The following is an 8,140-nucleotide window of genomic DNA, read 5'->3' on the forward strand; positions in this document are numbered from 1 at the left end:
CAAAATTGGAAAAATAAACAGGACTATATCTAATGTTTCTAAATGGCTCAGGTACAAATGACTGTTCAGGTTTTCAGGTAAACATACAGAATTAGAAAAAGGAACTAGAATTGTAGCTACCTAGATTAATGGATCATTTTTCACATCGAGGCCAGAAAGTAATGACTCAGATGTAGCTTAGCTTTGCTTGGTAACCAATGAACATATTGATGAAAATGGTGACTCATTTAAATGACAGGTCTCCCTTCCACAGCCATCTGTCTAGTAGCAGTATACAGTTAAGGTGTAAATTTGGATGTCTCTTAATAATAGCTTTATATGAAAGCACACCATAGCTAAAACTGCCACAACAGTCCAAAAGCTTATGGGATTTATTTGGTTATGGTTTTTTTACTATCTTTGTTAAAGACATCATATTTGGTAATATAGTAACTTTTAAAAAGCACAAAAGGAATGAACAGATTCAGTAACCCTAGCGAGGCACAGCCATAGGCTTTGGCTTTCTGGAGCATGGAACTAACAAGCTGCCGTTTTAATAGCTTAAAAGTTACTTAGTAAAGCTTCTCTCTTTTAAGGCATTGAACTGCCTTGTAGATAGGAACACACACAAAGTTGGGAGTTCGTTTTTACAGTATTGGAAACACTGACGTTGAATTTTAGTGATTGTTTCTCACAAAGTCGTGTGAATGTAGGTAAATGGGACAGTGTATGTCAATATCTAGAATGATTCGAGAACGTTTGGCTTTAGCTAAACTCCTGTACTTGCTTTGCCTAAACTTCCTCATTGATTTATATCCTTGACAATTTCTAGAGCCTTCTGTTGGCCTCTATTCAGTCAAAATTAGTGGAAAAAAATTTTAATAGGCAGGTACATTTAACTTTCTGTGTGGGGAAGGAAAGGAGATGATAAATTATTTTGAATTCAAATAAAGTACAAATATTTATCCTACCTACAGGAAAAATATGAAATACATAGCGAATCCCTGTAGCAGTTTACAGTAAACAATTCTAGTTATAATTTCTTAACAATTCTCTAAATAAAATCCTTTGGAACTTTTATTTTATACCTTTGTGGGGAAGTTCATTTATTTAAAACATAATCTTTGACTCAAACCTTTTTATTTAATTTCAACCTTAGCATCTCACATTTCCACAAAATACTCGTGATAATATATACCCTAGAGGGTCCAAGGCATAGTATTGTGTTATGTTGTGTTAACTATTTTATTAATTTCTTTAAATGTAATAACTTGCTTGTTAGAAATGAGTGACAAGAGACAGATTATCATTTATTTTGTGACATTGTGAAATCCAGAAATGAGGATATTATGGCCCAAATATGGCATTATTAGAGAAGATTAGAGACCTGAGTGTATAAAACAAGATATGATTTTTGATGTGATAAAGAAGCACAATTTTTGTAACATTTTATAATGCAGTGTAGAATTCTCTCTATAGCATAGAATAGTACATAGAATTCTTTACACAGTATAGAAATTCAGTATATAATATAGATCACTTATATTTAATTATAATATAGTTGTTATAAAATAATGGTTATATTATAAAACGTATATGGTAGTTTTAGAATTTTAAGTACTTTTTCCTAGAAAATAATTGTTACAAATGCGTTAGATTGTATGAGACTATTTATACCAGGTCAATCACAGGTTTAAAAGTAGAGTTTTGTGGACTACTTAGTAATAAAATAAGTAATGTTTTACATTTTTAATAGGAAATCCCATTTATAATATGTATTTGGGATGCCAGGGGTGTATCTGTCCATTTCAACTGTCGGAGTTGGTGTTCTGATCTCTCAAGATGTCCAATTTGTAGCCACAATACAATGTTCAGCTTTTTGTCCACTAAGAACTCATGGATTCTGTAATAATCTACACCCTTTAATTCTGTTTTTGATGATATCAAATGAATAACAGTGAGAAAGCCAGTTCTTTTGTGTTGTAATATTTTGTTTAATAGGGCTTTCTTAATTAATTATTCCTAACTGGAAAAAAATAAACTAAAAAATCACAAATCTATAGTCTCTTAGAGTCGCAGAGCTTTAGAGATAATTAATGCAACTCAGTCAGTTGAACAAATGAGATCCTTGAGTCCCAGTGGGATTAAGTGCTTTGCCCTGGACAGTGGCAGAACCAGAACTAGAACTCGGGACTCTTTACTTCTGGTTTACCGCTATACCCCTTACCCTACCCAGTCCTATATCAGTCCAAATATTTATTTAGTAGTTCATGTAAAATATTGAAGTTTTAGGTAATATGATGGGTACAGTAAAATATATTTCCAGTGTTCAGGGAGTTTGGTCTGTAGCTAAGGAGTTTACAGACTATTTAGATAAATAATAGTATTCATTGGTACAATTTATTAACTTTTAAATTGTACAGATATTAGTCATCATCTGACTACCTTTTTGTTTGTTTTTGAACACACAACAAAACAAAAGAGGCTTGATAAATAAATACACGCACACACACCTGTGCTGTGCCAAGGTATGTTGGAGTTTGATGGAAAAGTGAAAATCAGTGATATAGCTGTCTTTATTTAAAAATTTGACATTTTGTTCACTGTGTATTTTTTTTATTAGCGAAAGTCTGTACTTTATTCACACTTCTTTGGTTTTTAATCTACTGTCCTTCCAGGATCCCATCTTGGACTCATTGCCTTTAGTTGTTGTACCATGTATATATTTCTGCATTAATATTGATTTTTAAAATGTTACATTAAAATATTATTTATTATGATTACTGAGATTTGGGGGCATCCATTTAGATTTTCACCTGAAATGAGTGCTTTACTTGCCCCACCCTGGTCCTTGGTACACATATAACTTGGATACATATATGGACACAAACACACATTCACACACACATCTCTCTTTTGTTTTTGAGAGATGTCTATTTGACTACTTTTATCCAAAAGAAGACCCTTAAGTCCCCACTGGGCAGAGAGCTTAAGTGTGAGAAAGTATGTTCTAGGATACAATGCAAACTTGGAGCATATATCATAAACAACTCAGGTATATTAACTGGTGTTTATGGATGAGGCTACGAATTTCTGATTGTAAATATCGCAAGTTCCATAGTGTACGTATTATCTGAGCTCTCAGATTCAGGCTTCGTACCAGTGTAATAAAATGAAGACATAAACTTGACAAGTCAGAAGCCAGAGATGGGTCTACCCTTAATCATATCACATGTAGTAGCATTCCACTTTTACTTTGAAGATTATTCTTGAATTCTTATAATAAACAAATAAGAAGTTTGTATTTAATCTTCTCCAAAATAGCTCATCATTTTGCAACTTAAATTCAGGGTAATTATTTTCACCAGATGTTATTTACTGAAATAATTTCTGGACCAGACGATAACATTTAACACTCAGTGTAATGTTTTGATGTTCACTTATGCCCCAATGCATTTGGACTTGTTACCAAATCATTACTACAAAGCCGGAAGTTTCAATAATTTACAGGAGTCATTATGCCTGGCAGAGCAGTAACTCTACCAGAAATTACTTAAATGTCCCACACACATCCCATATTCTTTAGTCCATTCATCTGAATCTCTCTCTCACCCATTTTTCTTATACACAAAATCACAGAGAAACTATTTTGAGCAGAATTTTAAAAGAAAGTCTCTACTCTATCACATGGCCTAATTTCTTATATTCTGTTTACACATTTTGTACATGAAACAATTTAATCATGTAACCATGTCCATTCAATTCTTTGCTGATTGCCTTTGATGTTGAGATTGGTCTTTTGCCTTCTGTTTGGATGTGTAATAGTTTGATATCATCATTCTGATTGCTGCCACTGTTTGCACAGAAAGTTACCGTTCCTGGTTTAGAGTCTGTCTCTCTCTGGAGAGGTTTGCATGATGGAAAAAAATGTATGTCAAGATTCCTTGTCTAAGCTTGACTGCTCTATGCAAAATGAAGAATGTATATCTTTGCCTAAGTATTTCACTATACAATATGGCTCTGTAAAGAAAGGTATTTAAGAACACTTTTTTTTTTTAATTGTACTGAGTTTTACAATGTAGCTATCACTATTCCTTTGAACACTTGGGTTTTTCCCCCCTTTTTTGTCTTTAAAGAGAAAACTCTCCTATGTTGGCTTTGTACCTTGACTGAACTATTTTCTCAAAGTTTAAGAAAGAAGACTCTCATCAAGAGGATAAATTCTTGTGTTAAAAATGACTCTTCGTCATAAGTCATGTGAAATAATAAATACATATTTGGAAATAAAACATAGGGTTTCTACCTAAACATGACAGCATGCCCACACATGCATTTTTCCCTCCCTAAAGCTGGCTAAAGTGCACCAAGAGAACCAAAAAGATATTAATTCACAAGGGCAAAGAAAACCAGAAAGAAAGCAATGGTGGAAAAATATTTTAACAAACATTACTGAAGCAAGATGGTAACTGGCTTATCAGAGCAGAAGAAATAACTACCTTACCTGAAGAAGACAAGATCACCAAGAGATTAGACATCATGCTCCTTGGAACCCCACCTAGGGATGCCAGGTACTTCCACAGGCTGAGACGAGGCATGGGGCTGTAAGAGCAGCCCCGGTGGAAGGGCTCTCACACAACAGGTGTACATCAGTTTTTCTCCCCAGTTCATCCTCCTTGGAGGATACTGGGGCTCTTTTCCCTGGAGAAACTCAGGGATACCGGTTAAAGACTGAAGGGAGTCCCAAGGATAGATAAAGACAGGCTTCAATTGTAAATATTTAAAAAGTCAAGAATCACCCAAAATTTTAGGAAAGCCTCAAATTGAGAGAAAGTAGAAACCTGGAGGAAACAGAATTTTGCAAGGAGCAGAAGAAAACTTCAAAACTTCCACAGATATTTGAGGGCTGTGTTTGTAAAATAAGAACAGAAAGCTCTGAAAAAGAAACGGAGATCAAGAAGGCGTTTGAACATTTAAAATGTGGTAGCCAAAAGAAAAAAACAGCATGAAGGGGTGGGAACATAATGTAATGAATGAACTCTTCTAGAAAGTGAAAAAAAAAGAGAGATGAGAAATAGAAAATAAAATTATAAAATTGATCTAAGATGTCCATTATCCCCATTATAAGGAATTCCTGAGAGGTGGGAGGAAACAATGAGGAGAAAATTATCAAAGAAGTAATAAAGAATTTTCTAGAACAAAAGAACAGAACAACCCAGATTAAACAAGTCCACAAAGCACCCAGTCCAATGAATTCAAGAAGGCTAACCCAAAACACACCATCACAACATTTCAGAACACTAGGGATAAAAAATGTTTTATTTTGCCTTGAGAGAAAACTAGTCATTCATACCAAAGGAGGGAGGATCAGAATGGCTTTGGACTTTTCACTAAAAACAGTGGGTAAGGGAAAACAGAAATTCAGAGAAAAAGTGATTTTCAATCAAGAATTGTATGCCCAACCAAACTATCAATCACGTGTGAGTGAAGAATAACAGATGTGGCGGTATCCCCAAAATATACGTCCCATGCATGCTTTCTAAGAGGAAGCTCCCGGAGAATAGACTCCAGCAAAACAAAGGAATAAACCAAGACAGACAAATATGTGGGATTTGTGAAATAGAAAGCCTGACACAGAAGAATGTGGAAAGGAATTGTCAGGAGGACATCGATACGGGGAAATAAGTACAAATTGGAGCAGGAAGGTGGAGGGCTGTAGGAGAGAAGTATTTGAGAACCAAACAGAGCTGCTAGAGTATTTATTATGTATAAGATTTGCAAAATGTATTGAGAAGCATTTGACAGAGCCATTGACACATTGGGAGAAGGTAAAGTTCATAGAAGCTCAGCAGATGCACAAGCAATAGCTTTGTTAATTCCAAGACAAAATGCATATGCAGAAGGAATGGTAATCATAGGATGCTATTTGGCTCAGCAGTGAACAGTATTTCATTGTCATAGTGACATAAACAATGGCTGTTGATTTAACCAAAAGTTATGATATAACTATATTGAGAGGATTAGAGAAAAGGAAGTGTGTGCATGTGTTAGATATACTGCCATGACAGAAAGTCTACAGTGTCTTAGGTTACCTGGGAAGCATATTCTGTGCAGGAAATTTGCTGAGGCAAGTTCTTGGGATCCACACTTGAGGACTGGAGGAAGCAGGGTTGGCCAGAGGGAGGAGCTGAGAAGCTATGAATTTTTTCCCCCCTTATTTTCCTCCTTGGTACTCTGCTCATGTGTTAGAGATCAACAGTGGTTTAAAAAAAAAAAAATCCTGTATCATGCATGCATAGGAATAGTCCATTTTGTCCCAAATGAATCAGCTGAGAAGTGACCATCATTGGAAGTGAATGAGAGGCTTTGGAGCCAGACTGGCTTCTAATCCTGGTCTCACAATTTCGTAGTGGGGGTTATTTGGGGCAAGTCGTTTAAATGTACTGTGCTTCTGAGCTCACCTTTGTGAAGGAGGTATAATACTACTAGCTGCTCATTGAGTCCTTGGGAAAATGACATGAATTCAGACACATTATGCACGGTGACTGTGTCTGGCCCTTTGTAGGTGCTCACTGAGAGTTAGCCATTATTATATATTAGCCTGAAAAAAAAATCAGTGTCACAATGGATCAAGTGCTCTCAGGCCACTACTAGAGAGTGAAACTCCATTATTTTATTTAAATATCATTAATTTTACTACATTCAGTTCCGCATCATCTTATCTTTGTCTTCCTCTTCCTTCTTGAATATAGACAAGTGTATAAAATTGAAGCTTTTGTAAAGCATTTCATTCAATTATTTGTTTTCCCTGCACTTGGTTTCTCCCACCCTTCTCCTTTCCCAAACACACATGAAATCACCTTATTATTCAGTGATAGTAGAACCAGGTATAATATTACTGTCCTCTGCTACCATACTTTTGGAAGGGAAAATAAGGTTAATAAATTATAATAATTTGTACATGTTTTTCCATTGGTAGAAGAAAGCTTCATCACAGCCTTTTAAGGTTTATGCAAGCAACATATTCCCAAGGTCTAAAGGATAACGTTTAGACTGTTTGGTATATTGATAGGCTTTCACTTACTGTTGCAAAATTTCTATTTGCCATGCTTAGTAGGTTGTGGAGTTAGAATAGATTTGTGACATTTGGCCAGAAATTAGGATCCAGTTCTGCCATTAGCCAATAATGTGTCTTTTCTTGGTCTGTCTCACTATTTGGAAATGGAAATTATACTTTCTCTGCCTTTAGTCTACTTAAATGTCACAGAAGAGTAAACTGTACTGAGAGTTTGAAACGGCATAGAGTGTGGTGAATCTCGTGGCACTTGAGGCCCAGAAGTCCTTAGAGTAACTAACACCTGGTGCCATTGATCAATGTCCTTCATTTTAGCTGTAGAATTATATGCACCTTGGGAATAGGCTGAATGCTTGCGGGCTTTAGTTTCTTAGTTGGAACTAGAAGATGATTTTAAGAATAAAAAAGAAATGCAGGGGTATGTAGCTGGGGATTATGATCAGATCAGCTCCCAGTTTATCCATTTTAAATCTCCATTTAGCCAAATCTAAACACATTTTGGATTAGCTGCCTTTTGAGGTTATCTTGGTCCCTTCTGCCTTCCGTTCGTATTGACTGTACTTTAAATTTTTTTTTTAAAGACCTAGTCTCAGTTTAGGTTGAGGTCTGTGCAGTAAAAAGGAGGATCTCCTTTCTCACATAGGGAAACAGATTAAGGATCTGGGTCATGGAGCTACTCAAAGGGACAATTTCTGCTTTAAGTCCACATGGACTTATGAGTATCAGCATGATTTAAGTGATGAGAGCGCTGACTCAGGAAATCTGAGTCTTATCCCAGTAATTGACTAATTGGGTTAACCATAAAACTGAGATGATTTTATGCACTATTCTTTGGGCAATATTAATCCTCAGTCTGATATGAAATGGGAAAAAAACCCAATTTATTGTATACTTTGAGGGGTTTTATTTTTTGTTCATTGTTTTTGCAAATGGAGCAGATTCAAATGGAGTAGATCATAAGAGAAGTTAAGACTCAGTGTCGATTCTAAGATTATTTGCTTTTTATTTTTTAAATAATGATTACTATAGTCCTTTGAATGTTTATTTTGCAATCCATCTTGAGAAGTAAACATCTTTTTTTTTTTTTTT

The sequence above is a fragment of the Lipotes vexillifer genome, unplaced genomic scaffold (assembly GCF_000442215.2).
Source record: "Lipotes vexillifer unplaced genomic scaffold, Lipotes_vexillifer_v1.1 scaffold1161, whole genome shotgun sequence".
Lineage (NCBI taxonomy): Eukaryota > Metazoa > Chordata > Mammalia > Artiodactyla > Lipotidae > Lipotes > Lipotes vexillifer.